Source organism: Indicator indicator, chromosome 3 (assembly GCF_027791375.1).
Source record: "Indicator indicator isolate 239-I01 chromosome 3, UM_Iind_1.1, whole genome shotgun sequence".
NCBI lineage: Eukaryota > Metazoa > Chordata > Aves > Piciformes > Indicatoridae > Indicator > Indicator indicator.
Genome location: NC_072012.1, coordinates 36367512 through 36383540, shown reverse-complemented (window position 1 = coordinate 36383540; position 16029 = coordinate 36367512).

The following is a 16029-nucleotide window of genomic DNA, read 5'->3' as shown; positions in this document are numbered from 1 at the left end:
AGATTGTACCTCAGAAGAATGTTGATGTCCAGTCACACTGGCTGTATCAACCCTGCCACTACAGCTGGAGGACAGGGAATGAGAAAGTAGTTGAGTGTGTGTCTCGCAACCAGCCAAGGTTGACCCACCACATTCCCACTGGCAGCTCCAATAAGGGGACTACAGGACTGAATACTTTGTGTTCATACAACACAGACCTCATTCATCACCCAACTCCCCATGTCCACACTACAGCAAGGATGCAGGAGTGAAACCTAGCCTCCGTGCCCCCTGATACCTCACAGCATGGCTCCCTTAAATGTTTTGGTTTGCCTTTACGTTCAGACCCAAGATTCCCGTTGTAGCCTGTCCCAGAAGAGCAGCTTCATGGCTGATGGCAGAAGTTGGCACCTGCATTTGCGATGAAAAGGAATAGGTGCAGATCTATTTCTAGAAGCTGGCTTCTTTTTGGAGCATAGCTGCTTAAAAAAAGAAAAGGAAAGAAAAGAAGCTTTTACAGTTTCTGTAATATTCATATAAGACCACGAACTAGCTAGTTTATGCGAAAGAAAAAGATCATGCTGGTCAAGATGACAAAACACGCCCAGCTAGCTTAGTGGTGTAGGCAGAGCACATATTCTTTCCCTATGTGAGGGGGCAGTAATGACTGTTGTAATCAGCATTCTTGAGACTTGCTGATCAATGTGAGTGTTTCAGGCTTGCTGAGAGGTCACACTAACTCTAGGAGTACCAGCTGTGGTTTCAGACTACCCATTTACTTTGTTTCAGCCTGCCAATACTTACCTCGTGGGGTAAGTAGGCACCCTCTTTACACCAGATAGTACTGATGGATCCAGAGGGTGGATTGCTGCATTGTTATCTCTGTGCTGCAGCAACTTGCCTTCTCAAGGGGAGAGGTGGATGTGATGTGATGTACATGTACACAGAGAGAGATGCCTTCTCCTCCCTGCATCCCTCCTAGATTAGTGACTGCTGCCACATCTTTCCTGAAATGAATTTGGGGTTTGTGTCTCTCCTACCTTTCTTCAGTTGTTCGGATGAATTTCTCGACCCCTTCCTCTTACAGGAGACATCTGTCTCTGTTGCTGTAACAACAGGAGTGGCTCAGCTGTATGAGGCAGCCAGGGCTGGAGATTTTAATTTATCCTCCTTGAAAACAGCCCCTCAAACTTGGCACTGAAATTCTTTACCATCAGCCTAAAATGATGAATGCAAAATGCATCTGTCTGAACTATACCACATGGTCCTGTCTTGCTAGAGGGCCTGTACTCAGAGACATGAGCTGCCTTCTATGTCCATAGTAACATGTAAACTGCCGTTGCTGATCAGTCTTTTTTTCCAGTACTCAAGCCACAGCAATGATCATGAAAAAAGGACAGAACAGAGTGCTGGTACTATGTTTAGTAGCTAATATATAGGAAAGGGTAATACCTGTCCATCTCCTAAGCCTTGACAGTTGCTCAATGGCCACTAATCAGATATTTCACAGTTTTGCCTCCCATGGATCTGACTTCAAAGCTAGATTTTACTGCACACCCTGAATTCTTGCATCCTTTGTGTGTGACTTGAAGACATAGTTTATCTTATGAAAGGTTATCAGCTCAAGTTGAACAGATGTCACTGGCTCATGTCTTCATATCTAGGGATGTGACAGAAGTAGGCCTTGAGCCTTTTCAGTTTGCTAATAGGAAAGAGAGTAATAGGACCAAGAATTTCCTGATATTTTTTTCCTAAGAAAATATATATATCACAATATATATCTTGCAAGCTTCTTCAGAGCTACCAGCTAGAAAATGCTTACAGAAAGGCACCTTCTGTTAACCAGTGCAAACACAGGTTAAGAACAAGCACACATTCCTGACACATAGACTCTTTTCCTTAGCATGGACATTTGCAGTCCCACAAAGTCTATTCAGACCTCATGCCTGAAACTCCTCCATGAAGCACGAACAATTGCTAAATACTTGAAGGATAACAAAGGGTATAACAACAACATATGACCACAAAAATACACATGGTGAAAACAGCCTTTATATTCTTGGCCTGGAGTTCAGACTTGAGCTGTTTACACCATACTCTCCATGAAATGTGTTATTGCAAATTGATAAAGGCTCCCTCTGTAAAATGATAACATTAAAGGGGGAAAATAAACCAAAAAGGGAATGCTCTGTACCTTCTTATGCAGAGTCTTGCTTGTTGGCTGCTTGACACGCAGGTCTTTCACTTCACCACCCTCACTGACTGCTGGCAGAGCACTGCATTTGACTTGGGAAACAGCTTCTGATAAGGGTATTGCAGATGCTCCCCACAGAAGATTCCCTTCTAAATTAAGAACACTGTATAGTAAATCTGTATATTACAAGATCTGACACCTGTGCTGAACATATCAAGCCTATTCAGTGACTACTCAGCCTGAACTGATTGCCGTGCAATACAAATAGCTGTGACTTGAAAGGTTTGACCTCCTTGCTCTTATGGAGTAAGACTCTTGTAAACCATAAGAACAGCAAGATCAAAAGGCAGGAAGGGTTATGAATCTTCTGTATTTGCATATGAAGGCAGGGGATAGCCATGAGCAAGCTGCTGATGTTCTTTGATGTAGAAAATTCTATGAGGAAAGCATAGGACAATGCTAATGTAGTTTGTGTGCTCTGGTTGGATGGAGGGTCATGGCAAGCAATTATTGAGTACCTCTGGTGTGTTTGCAAGATCCAAAGTTGCTAATGGAGTGCTGAAGGCCACATTATGTTGCTGCTGTTCTAGTTAGCTCATTAAGTTTGGTGAAGGTGATAACATCAGGTCCAGGAGACCCTGCAGGTTGATTCAGCCAACTGCATAGTAAGGAGGTGCCCTATGGAGCTGACTACCTCCAAGATTCCATCTTTTTCCTTTGCAGCTGCCAGCCAGGATGCCACAGGAGCTCCAAGAACTAATTGTTGTCAAAAGAACAGGAGACTGCCCTCAGGGATGCACTAGAAGAATTGGAGAGGCAGCCACTATCAAAAGAAGGCAACTGCTTTATTAATGACATTGTTTGAAATGTAACAGATGATAGTTATAAAATACAGGGGGCTTAAGTAATCATATGAATATGAAAGCCAAATCTTTCCCTCAGTGCTAGTCTTCTGTCTCTGCAGTTTATATTTTTTTTTGGAAGGTGCTACTGGCCTTCAAGAAGGTTCTCAAACAAACAGAAAAATGTTCCATACCAATCAGAAACTAAACACAACAGCCCCTAACCCCACAAAAACCCCAACTAAATGGACATTGTTTGACTCATCATCAGGATCTTGAAATCTGTTCACAAGATCAGATATCATCCTGTCAAATGTTCCATTCTGGTCTGTGAAAAGTGACACTTTTCCCTCTGAAAAACCCTACTCTTAATTATACTGCATTAAGTAAAATTGGCATGAGCAGTTTTCCATGAGAGAGTGGAAGCAAAAATGGAAGTAGGGGAGCAGACTGAGAGCTACTGATAGAGAAAGACTGAATAGCAGAGGCATGAGGAAATTAAACCAAGGCATTCATGGTGAAATGTATTGAAACAGCAAATAGGAATCCTGAGGAACTGGTAGGGAACGAGTGGGTGACAAGCAAGCAGCAATATAATAGAGTACCTGTGAATATAAAGACAAATGCCAAAAAGCCAAACAGCCATTTATAATAGACAGGAACAATTAAGCTGTGTAATTACAAATTCCTGCTATGCCTAAACTCCTACGCAGTTACTGGATGGACATACACCCTGATCACAGCACTTAGAAGAGGACAGTAACAGTTTCTCTCTTTTGTGTATCTGATTCACTCCCACCCCCTCAGCCAGCAGTGACATATGTGATATCATTGTTTCCTGCATCAGTGGCAACATTGCTGGCCACCAACAATCACAGCAGCACAAAACTGGTTAATCAAAACCTTCCTTCCTGTGAGCAAACAAAAGGCTGGAAGGGTGCTTACAATTAGTTCCTAGTGAGCAGCGTGACACTGGCAGTGGCAGCATCAGATCAGACTTGAAACAGTTTCTTTACTAATGTTATGTGTAACTGAATTAATTTTTTCTCTTATTAATTTAGAAACCATAACATATTCTTTACTAATATATTTAAAACAAGTACATGTCACACTGGTAGAGGAGAACAGTGGTGGTCACTTTTAAGAACAATTGGCATCTCTGTTCACCTCTATTTGTGGCCCACTCATATTTTGAGGGCCTTATTACAGGTTGTTAGGTCATCATGGTCTGAGAACAAATTTTACTTCTAATTGTATAGCCTGGACTGAGTTAGAATGTCCTTTTTTTTTTTTTTTTAGGTTACATCACTTTATTAATCCAAAATCTTCAAAGAACAGCTAGCTGCATTCTTTTAGAGCTGCTTTGCTAAACCTCTCATGGGAAAAATCCCTTCCAAATACATGAAATTAGAGCCCATAAAAGGACTAAGGCATCAGATGTGGAGTCAAGACACTTAAATGCAAAGTTATGGTCCAAACCCTACTGCTCAGCTGTTGTATAACCTTGTGGATAATTCCTCATTTGACAAGTGAAATCTTGCTTTCCAGCAAGCATACAGCTACACTTGCACATTCCTAAATCAAGACACTGAACAGACGGCTTTTATATCTAGTGTGAATTATCAGAGCAGGATCTACACATATCCCAGAGGATCAGGATTCTCAAAACATCTAAATATGGCTACTTGTTGCAAAATAGCAGTGTTTAGAGTACAAGCAGCATGTAGTTAGCAAAGTCTGTTGGGAGGCAGATGAGCTTGATCTAAGTTTTGTGATCACCTTCTGGTTTAAGTTTCTGAAGCTCAGGAGTTCCTAGCGCTGACCCATACAAACCAGACTGAGTGTGTTGTTTGGTTCCGTGTCAAAGAGAGATACTGACTGCTGTTGCCGAGATGTGAAGAAAATGGTGACTTACTCCTGCAATTTCTACAGCTCCCACTTCATTTGGAATGCTCAATGAACATTTAAAACTCCCTGGTAAACCTCAAGGGCTGCTGACAAGCAAGTAGTTTCTAAAAGCTGATCAGGTTGGCACACAGGCACTGAACCACCTGCTTCTGTAAAACCCATGCTGTGGTACATTGTAGGAGGCAATTCCCAACTTCATAGCCTAAACTTATACTTCTGAAGCACATCACATGTTCTTTGTAGAGAAATGTTGAGCCCTTAAGGACCATTTTTTGTAAAACACTTATTCTAAAGGTTAGGTTAAACAGGAATACTTGAACTAACAATGATTATGTGGCTAACTGAGTAGGTTTTGGTCTCTTTTTGCCATCCCATACTGCAGTCTCTCAGTGTGTTTACACAGACACGCAAATACAGAAATAAAATTTCTGGCTGTAAATTACCTGGCCAGTCACCTCTCTGACCAGTTTTGTTAACCCAATGCACTCTGATCAACCCGTCCTGCTTGGGTTGTGTACTCTGGACAGGCAAGCAAACTCCTTTGTGCCAACCCTACCCATGCTAAAAGAGAGTAATAGGCAAAGAAAATATGATGGAGTTAAGACTTCAGCTCCCTTTTCACTCTGGACATCCGGTCACACCTGCATACTGAATAGCGCTCTTACCAACTCACCAGTAATACCGTGTGTGGTCACCAAGGGTATATAAAGTAGTCAGATCTAATGCAGCCATCTATTACTGCACCACATTTCGGTTCCCATTGGACTTGAAGCCACTTACTCGATGCAAGGTTTTTCTTTCAATACGAGAAAAGATCTCTTTTTCATTGCATACATTCTTGCATAAGCCACTGAAGCTGAATCTCACAACAAACTACCTCATCAAGAGCTGAAAATATGAAATCTAGTAGTAGAAATTGGGGAAATCAATGGAAATTGTGGTAAGGCTTTTCCCAGACTTCAGTTATGCATGTGCATATACCTTCTTGCCTTGACAAATGAAGGCATTATGCTGCAATTTTTGGGGTTTCTCATAGAAATGAACCTTAGTGATAGCATTTACTTAAAAACAGTCATGGCTTTAATTTGCTTGTATTTGTATGTTCACAGGTAAGCTTAGCGGACTCATTTTCTCCCTCAAAACTCTTCTCAGCTTTCCAGGAAACTTTATGCACAGTGAAACTTCTAAAGCTAAGCAAAAAATAATTTGGAATATGAAGATTGAACGATTATTGTCTGAATAGAATGGCTGCTGCTAAGTGCCTTAGAAAAATTGTGTGAAAATGTGTTCTTTTATATTGACCATGTGAATATAAAAGAATGAATATATTTTTTGCAGGAAAACTTGTTGTATTATACTCTGGGTTTGTATAATTAGGGCAAGCTCTAATGCTGACTCTAAGTACCTAGCCTTTAAGTTTCTGCCTTTTTTTGTCTCCTTCGCACTCCCAGTAATGCATTGCTCTGAGGAAAGCATTATGGGGTTTCAGAGTGGCCACCTGAAGATACCTGCTTTCCTTAGTGAGTAATGCAACTGCAGAGATGGCTGTGGTTGGAGCTCCACCATTGCTAAGGCTTGTGCATCTCAGTATACTCAGGCAAAAGAGTCCAACATGCTGTCCCCAAATCCTGTGCTGAGGATAAATTGCGATATTTTGCCACTGCTGGTGTTACACGCCGCAATGCCTTGTTCACCAAAATGTTTACCCGGGGAGCTATGCAAGTTGTGAGAGCTGCTCTCTGACTCCCCTTCAAGAGGTGACTATTAAATGAAATTAACTAGGCAGCCTGGAGGCAGGGATGTAATCACTGTTTCTTGCTCCCCCCAGAAACATATTAATGAAGTCACACTGTGTTTGACAACAGCAAACTACTGATTATGTCACCCAGACTGGGAGAGCTTTACAAGTAGAGCTTTACCTTGGGCTGGCAGCCTATTAAGATGTTCATGTGCAGACACAGAAGAACTACTGAGATGCAAGAAGAGCAAACACATCTCTTCATTCTGGTGGGTTTGCCATTCCTCTAGGTTTAACTTGAGAACATGGGTCTCAGGTTTGTCCACTAATTGAAGCGTATTTCATATAACATTAATACATTAACATACTAACATTAACATAATTTTACATAACGTTTAACATAAAATTTGGGAAGGGAGTACCAGAATACTGCAGGTTTGCCCCAAGCTGCGGTATGGTCTTCACAACTACATTGTGGCAGTCTGCCCAGTGGTCAAATAATTACCTGAAAATTATCCATGGATCAGTCACATACCAACTGAGTGCTTCAACGATGGGGGACCATGGGGTGAAACAGGTAGTGCTGCCTCTTCTAGTGAAAATTTGAAGGTGTGTCCTTTTCTAGAGGGAAGGCCACGGAAACTATCAGACTGCAGAATTGCATGTGAGCTAAACGCTTAGCTGCTTGGCACGGTTATGATACAGGCATGCTTTGGTCATGGCAGTTTACAAACTTAGAGGAAGTTACATGCAAAGATATCTATGTTCATACAGACTTACATCAGCAAAGAGTGAGTGAGGTCAAACCTTGTCTTTTTCAATCTCATATTTCAAGACCAGATGACTGCATTCACCAGGTGTCAGTTGGATACATACATCCCTTTGAATGCATTGCATTAGATGTAGTATACGCATTCAGTTACACTCTATATATCTCTCCACGTTATAATCTGTTCTGTTCCAAGTTACATTTCTGAAATTCCAAAGTAACTGCATCTACTTGTTATTTTTTTAAAAAAAAACTTTATTTTAATAAGATCTGGGTGAGTGATTTCAGTTTTGTAGGTAAGCTATGGCATGAACTATTTCTTCTAAAAAGAAAGAGGCAGTTTGCAGTAAGAATTCCTAATTTTACGTCCCACTCTGCCCCCCAGGTGTTTGAGATGTAGGATTTAAGAACAATAAAAAACCTCAAAACAAACAAACAAACAAAAAAAAAACCCCAAACCTCTGAGACATTAAATATGAACCTTCAAGTTTTTAACATACAATAAAATATTTATTCTTAATAAAGAGTAGTGCATCTACTGTGACTTAATTAAATAAGCTTACAAACACTGAGGAAGTCAAAAGCTTGGAAAAATGTCAAATAACATGTCTTTTGTGAATGCTAGTCCAGTTTTGTCAAAGTGTCATGAATACTTAGTGCAGTTAGTGATAGCAAAACTTCTTTATACATCCCGGTTGAAAAGAGAGTCAAGAGCATCCATTTGTTTTGTATCAGTTAAAAAGCACAGTTTCATACAATGCACAGAGATTATGGCATGAACTATGATGGAGTATCAGATTAAAATTCCTGCATTTTCGTGGGAGCACTGTAAATCTTGTGCACTGAGCCTCACTACAGCTGTGATTAGAGGACTTTTCCAGGAGTAGTGTGTGTAATGCTTCATTGGCAATTATCAAATCTGGAGGATTTAGCACACTAGCTGTGCTTTAAGACTTCTGAATTTACTTCAAGTTTTACATTTGACACTTTTGTCCAAAGACACAAAATTGTAATGTGCCATATTGTTCCAATTTCTTTCTGGCAGCTGAGAAAGAATACAAAGTCATTATTTTGCTCCTTTTTTTAATTGCATGCAGTATACTGAAAAGGAGTTTCTGAAGTTCTAATGTCTAGCATCACTTGAAATAAAACATGACTACGTAAGATTTGCAATTTTATGCTTCAATTCTCCACCACACCAGAGCATTTCAAGGTTAGTCTATTGAAGATGATTGCCTTTGAACTGTCTCATTGTAAATGGTTTAAAGATCTTCCTCTTTCACTCTGAGTGTGTACCAGAGTATGTACATTTTTCATACTCCTATTAGACACACTGATCATAGAGGAAAGAAAGAAAATTATGTAAGTTGCAGTCTGCATAAAGCAAAAATATGCTAGTGACCCAGTCTTGGAGTTTAAATACTTTTGTTCCAATTGTATAAAGAATTTTAATTATGCAAAGAAATGAGTGATTATTCTGAATTCTGCAATGCATAAGTCTACAAAAAAATCTGTCACTAATCAACCTCTACATTTAAAACAGTCTTTAGTCTAAAGAGACAAACCAATGCAAGAAGTGAGAATACAAGCACTGGAAAATTAGTTTTGCTTAAATAATTTTAAAAGGTCATTAAAATTATAATATACTATTCTTCATCACATCCTCTTAACATCTTCATCCTCTTAATACCTTCACTGTTCACCACCAGTCTCTGCTATTTATTCCAAACACATTTAGAAAAAATCAGAAACTGGAGCCCCTTCACAACCTGTTTGTGCAACTTATACAGCAATGTACACAACCTGATCACACAGAACCCTCATCACCTATAGAGTCAATATTACAGTTGTTGTGATCTGTTGTTTATTCATCTATTTTCTGTCTCTGCTATGCCATGATTTCCCACCAGAAACCATGCTTAAGGATGGGAGCCTGCCCTTTTGCTTTCATTGAGCTGATCTGACTATGCTATGCAGAGCATCATTTAATAGGCACTTAAATGGAGGCAAAGCAGGCAAGGCAGATCACTCATTCTTCCCTTGTCTGCTGTGTCACCTTGTCAATACAGTGCACTCCAGGCAGTGAGCACACCATAAGACCTACAGAAGACCTGAAGAGGAGCCACAGCACTTTGTCTCCGTGAGACAAAAATAAAACCAACTGTAGCAATATTCTTTGCAAAGTGCTGCTGACTGTATAACACCCAGGCTGAGGATTCAGCAGCAAGATTAAAAAACTGCAATCTCTGTCATTATTTTACTTATAGTGCTGCTAAATATTTTGTACAAAGACAGCATGACATAATGCTTTCTTGCCCATGAGATCCTCTCTCACAGCAAGCACTTGCATGCATTTCAGAGCACAAGTTTTAAACTAGCCCCTCAAAATAAAAACAGAGAGCCAGGCAAAGCTCACCTGCTGTGGAAGGGGAGCAGGGTGTTTCTTCATGAATGCAGCATGGGTAAATCCATGTAAGGTTAATTTATTGTTTGAAATTTATCAGTATTATGTAAACCATAAATCAGTAATATGGTTTAAACGAAATCTCATTTTCAGAAGCAGATTCCCGTCTATTGCCTTTTCCTTTAGAGACAAAGGTAGAAATCAGGGATAAATCTGTTTGTCAGAGCAAATTCATGTTAATCTACCTGCAGTATTTATTAATTTATACATAATCAGTGTTTCTAATGTTTTCAAGTGTACAGCCCTGTGTTCTACGACACATAAGCTATCAGAAAAGGACCAAACCAGCAAACTAGCCAGATGTTTTATCAGCCCAGCAAACCTTCACAAAATATCTTTCCGTTCTGTTCCGCCAACAGTAGCCACAGCTTTAGTTCCCTTCATCACCCAACCAAAGCAACTCATCTTGTCAGTTGTCGTTTGCAAATTAGTTTGAGTTACACAATCATAGCTGAGATTTTGGCAACCTGTTCTGGAACAGATTTATTAATGATGATCAATTATGACCAGGTGGAATTTTTGACAGATGATTTTTTTTTATTGTTACCTGACAATATAGAGGAAACCATCAATTAGATAAATGCTGTTAATGAGCTGACCCTGCCATCTGCTGTCATTTGCTGCTGCTGCTTCTGAGGTTTAATGCCTGGTCACACTCTCCCAGGTCAGTCCCTTTCCTTCAGCTCAGCATGGAATACAAATTTCTTTAATGAGCCAATGCAGTATTGAAGACCTGTCATTCAAGTTATGCCTGGTTTCATCTAGCACAACTGCTGAAAGCTTCACTTGCAAGATGGGCTGGTGATGAACAAAAATAGCACCGAACTGGAAGAGGCTCACTAAGAGAATTTGTAAAATCTACTAAATTTCCCAGTTCTTGAGCAAAATAAGTATAAGGTTGGTAAGAATGGTAAATAGCAATTTTATTTTACAATTTGACATTTTAACTGTTTCTGTGTTCTTTACAGTGCTGTAAACTCATTGCAGATGAGGCACCTGGGTATAATACCATGACAGCTAGTTGTGATACTCATCTTACCACAAGTACATCACTGCTGCAGCAGTAAGAACATCAAATAAGAGAGAACAGCATGCTGCAGTGCATGTCCCTGTCCATACATTGATGTGTCCAGGGTGCATGCAGAAGCACATTTTGCACAGCAAATTGCACAGAAAGATGGAACTTGCCTGGGTTTTGTCCTTCTGCAGGGCATGAATGGCCAGCAGCAAGTGGCCAGGCTATGGAGTTCCCCTCAGCACCCCTGCTGCTCTGCCAGAGCTGTGAAGGAAACTGCTTAATCCAGGTCTATTGAACTAGCTCTGTAAGCCCTGCTTTACCCATGTGTCAGCTCCTTCTCCCTGATAACTCATCTCCCCTCACCCGTGTCTGCTACATAGCCTCCACTAAGATCAGCAGGTATGACCAGCACAGGTTCACCTTGGGATTAATTCTGAAAAAGAAAACTGTTGCCCAGACTTCTGTTGTCTAAATCCGTTTTGTGATTACAAGGCTCCTCATGGAGAAATCATGGCAAAAGAGACATGGACATACTGGAGAAAGTTCACCGACGGGCCATGAAGATGATTAAGGGACTGGAGCATATCTCCCACGGGGAAAGGCTGAGAGAGCTGACACCATTCAGCCTGAAGCGAAATCTCATGAGGGATCTTGTCATTGTATATAAATACCCAAAGGGAGGTGCACAGGACAGAGCAGGCTCTCTTCAGTGATACCCAGTAACAGGACAAGAGGCAGTGAGCACAAACTGAAACACAGGAGGCTCCCTCTGACTAAGATTTTTTTTTTTTTTTACTGTGAGTTGACCAAGCACTGGCACAGGTTGCCCAGAGAGGTTGTGGGGTCTCTGTCCTCAGAGATATTAAAAAATCTGATAGATATCTGGGCATGGTCCTGGACAACTGACTCCTGCTTCAGCAGGGATTTGAACCAGCTATCTCCAAAGGTTCCTGCCAGCCTCAACCATTCTGCGATTTTCTGAAATGATTCTTACTGCCTTCAGCCCTGCAGATTTGGCCATCGGCAGAAGAGGAACAGGAATCAAATATGACTTTTAAAGAACAATGTGTGAACTTCTATCTTTATGGCTGTGGGGTGTTTTAGCAAATATTGGAAGTGCTTGCAGGCTTGGCTTCATAAAGGAATCTGCTCCCTGGAGCACTGTTGGCTCTTTTCTAGAATTGGGAAATTATTTTTAAACTATATTCAAGCAAGAAGTAAATTCACAACTTAGAATTGGCCTTTAACCTTTGAAGGTTTGGGATCAAGGGCTAGTTAGAAAACTTCTCTGAGCATGACCATCTTGAGTTGAGAGCTCATGTAGTACTGACCACCATCTTTTCTGTCTTCTTTCTTCTGTCCTACCCTTTCTCTGCATAGGACTGAGAAATAAAACCTGAAACAACACCATAAAGCTCATCCTCTCTAGATACAAGAAGAATAACATAATTCAAACCTGTAAGAGAGAAAAGTACTTCCAAGCATTATCACACAGAGGGGAAAAAAACAGTAAAGAATATGGTAAAAAGCCAGCACGTCTCAAAAAGCAGCAAATATTACAGAAGTCAAAATACATTTTTTTTATGACCTGCAAAATGACTTTCTCTCTTCTCCCTCCTTGCTCCCCTATAGACCTTGTCTGCATGTTCAAAGTAGCAGGTTATGACTTGCTTTGATTTTGCTTGCTTATCATCATGCAGCTCAGATTTTACAGCTATAAAAACACCACTGAATTATAGCTTTAGGGGTATTGACAGGATGTGCTTCAGTTCTGAGCCTCAACTTGGAGGGGGCACTACAAATACAGGAAAGCTCTCCTTGGTAACATAAAAAGCCTCTGTCCAGTGTGCAGTCTTCCTTTGCTACACTTAATGGCCTAAAAAGAGCACAGCACAGTAATATTTCTTGCTTCATGTCCTAATGCACTAGCTGAGAAAAAAAAAAAAAAAAAACAACAAGAAAGAGCTGAATTTATTGATGTGTTTTTTTCATTGTAAAGTGTATTGTGGCAAGTGTTAGACTTTAATTTTCTTCAGGTGGAATTACATTCATTATGTACCAGCTGCTTTCACTCACCTCCTCTTGGTCACATGCCAATTTCTGAAAATGTTTGTATGAACTTTTGCATTCCTTCTACTGGGTGTTTTATCACATCCTTGGATTTACTGCAGCACCATATTTGCAAAGGTCAACTGAACGTCTCAAAAACAAGCACAGTGGTTAGGCTGCCGCAGACTGCTCCAGACAGCACACCTGCAGTAAGCGCTTCTCCTGCAACAGATGGTAAACATGGACTGGCAGAGGAGTTCAAAGAGCGCAGGCAGCTGCCTCTGCAGAGCTATCTGCTTTGGCTCTACCAGAGAGTATTCAGAGTATAAGGACAAATCACTGCATAAGATACATCCTTTGAATAGCACCCAGCCCAAAGACCCAAGGCAATGTTCTCTCAAGTCATCTTAAAGTGTGGATTCAGCATTTCTCTGTTCTCTGTACAAGAAGTAGCTTGTTTCCCCCTACCCCATGCTCAGCAACCCCCTTTAAAAAAGAAAGAAAAAAATTATTTACCTGACATTTTTTGGGTGAAAAGATCAGTAAACAAGGCAAGAGATTTCCATTTACAGGGTGTGCTGGTACTGAGTTTCACCCTTAAGCAAAGCTTAGTGCCTGCAGGGTATTACTTACAGCTCACCTTGGTTTAGTTAATTTGTTTAGTCCCCCTCCTCAAGCTGTTCCTATGTCTGTGAACCCAAACTCCTTACAGGTGCTCCACAGGTGCTTTTGTTCTGGTAGGCCCTTGTGACCTTCCCCCTGGGAGCAGATGTGTGCCTGGGGGCATCCCCTTCAGGCTGCTCTTCTGAAGTATTCCCCATGGGAAAGGCTGACACAAAAACAAGAGAGTTCAAGAATATTCAGTGAGGTCAAGGAAAGACAGCAGCAATATCACTCTGTCATAAATAAGCAAGAAGGTAATGCAGAGAATTCTTCTGCAAAATAATTTCTCAGGAAGCTGAACAATCTGAAATACATTAGTGGGTCTACTACCAACAGGCAAACCAATGATGTAAAACACTTAAATATATAACCAAAATTGCAGCTGCATACAAGCTATTAGAGCAATTATTTCCTGTGAAATTTGAACATAAGAACATTGCCTAAACTACTGAGGTATTCATTGCAAAATACACTACATTGCAAAAAAACTGTTTAGCAAAGCCGGGGAAATATTTTAATATTTTGCAGAAGTTTATGATTTAGAAACTCTTTGCCCTTGCAACCGATGGCAGACAGTCTTGCCTGCAAAGGGGTAAAAACCAATCCCAAAGCCTCTGTAAAATAAAATAAAATAACCTGTATTTAATGAGGACATACATCTTCCCTTCTGCCCTGCTTCAGCTCAACCAGCAGTTAAGTTGGCATAAAATCATGCTATGATAGCTTAAAAAAAAAAAAAAAATTCAATGCTTCAGTTTCGTTTTTGCCCACTATTATTTTTCCTGTTTTGGTGAAAATGCATTTGGATTAATTATTTAGCCATCAAGGGTTTTGCCTATCTGCCCTGTATCTTCAGCACAAGTTCTAACCTGGCTAAGTTTGCCTAGCTGTGCCTGGGAGGCTCATGTCGTGGGCTCCATCTCCATTGAAGGCTGTGATATCATCAACCTGTCATTATAAACACACTGATTTCTTTGCTAAGCAATTAAATTAAGACAAAAAAAAAATTCTTTCTTCACCAACCTTATTTTACCATCAGGAAGAATTACTCCATCCTGATGCTTACTGCACACATAGGGTATGCAGCTGTAAACCTTTCATAGAATGACAGGGGGTTGAAAGGACCTCTGGAAATAATCTAATCTGCCAGAGCAGGTTCACCTAGAGCAGGATACGCACCACAGCATCCTTTCATATTCCTAAGGACTGCATATTTTAGCCTTTTAATCACAAGATATTTTTGTTAATGTGATCCAAAGTAACCAATCATCCTAGTTTCTTAAATTAAATATATGTCAAAATCTGAATTAAAATGACAAAGAGAAGATAAAGACAAATTAATATGGAAAGGACTTTTTCCTACACAATTTGATTCAAGGTCAGAATCTCAAGGGCTTCAGTGATGAACATTCTTTCACACTGTCCCAGCAGATGGGGCTTTGCTCTGGTGAACAGATGTCAAGGCTCAATGTGGATCATTGTGGGAAAATGCAGCTACCAACAGAGCTCTGGAGCAAAGAGCTATGTTGGTCAGCACCAGGGTTACCAATAAAATGCTATGACATGCCTCAATGACCACAGTTAAACTCAAAACAAGATGCTTTTCATCATTTGTGCTTTGGTCATCGACTCCTGTACCTTTTGCAGATGCTGTTGGACAATCTATGAACAAGAATGGTCAGGCAGGAGGGCAAGGTGCCACTTCCATACAGAAGATTTACATCTAGCTACACTCTGTTCCATGTGAACAGGGCCATATCTGCACTACCTTGAAATCTTTGTCAAAGGGTAACTTCACCTTTGTGCTTCTTTCAGGACACAGGCCATTGGCTAAGACCTGACTTGAGACATCATACAGAGGTATTAGCCCATCATGAGGACCAGTTTGAATTTCATCACTTCAGAGCCAGACAGCCGAGTTTGAAGTTGCTTCTGTGGCATCCCAGAGGTACCAACATCTCAAATGCAGTATTTGAACACAAGATTGTCTCACCTGTTATGCATATACTGGCCAACATTCAAGATGTTGAGTAGTAACAGCAACACATTCTCATAGGTCCTCCTATTACGAGCTTCTGAATTACTTACTGTTGTCCAGAGAGTGATAAAACTACATTTATGAATAATACATAAAATTCAAACAAGACCTTTATTTACATTATTTTTTCAAGCACTGGATGTTGCAACATACATAACAAAATTTCATAGTACATTTTTTTAATGGAAAATCAGGTTGAAAGGCTGATCTACGGAATCAATTTGTCAAAACTGGCTAAGCAGAAAATGTGTCAGCTCAGTTTTAGAGTACTCTGTCAGTTTTACACCATCTGCTATTGTTCAGAGTATTCTTGATGTCATGGTTATAAAAACAGAGCACTCATGCAGGTTAATTTACAGTGAACTAC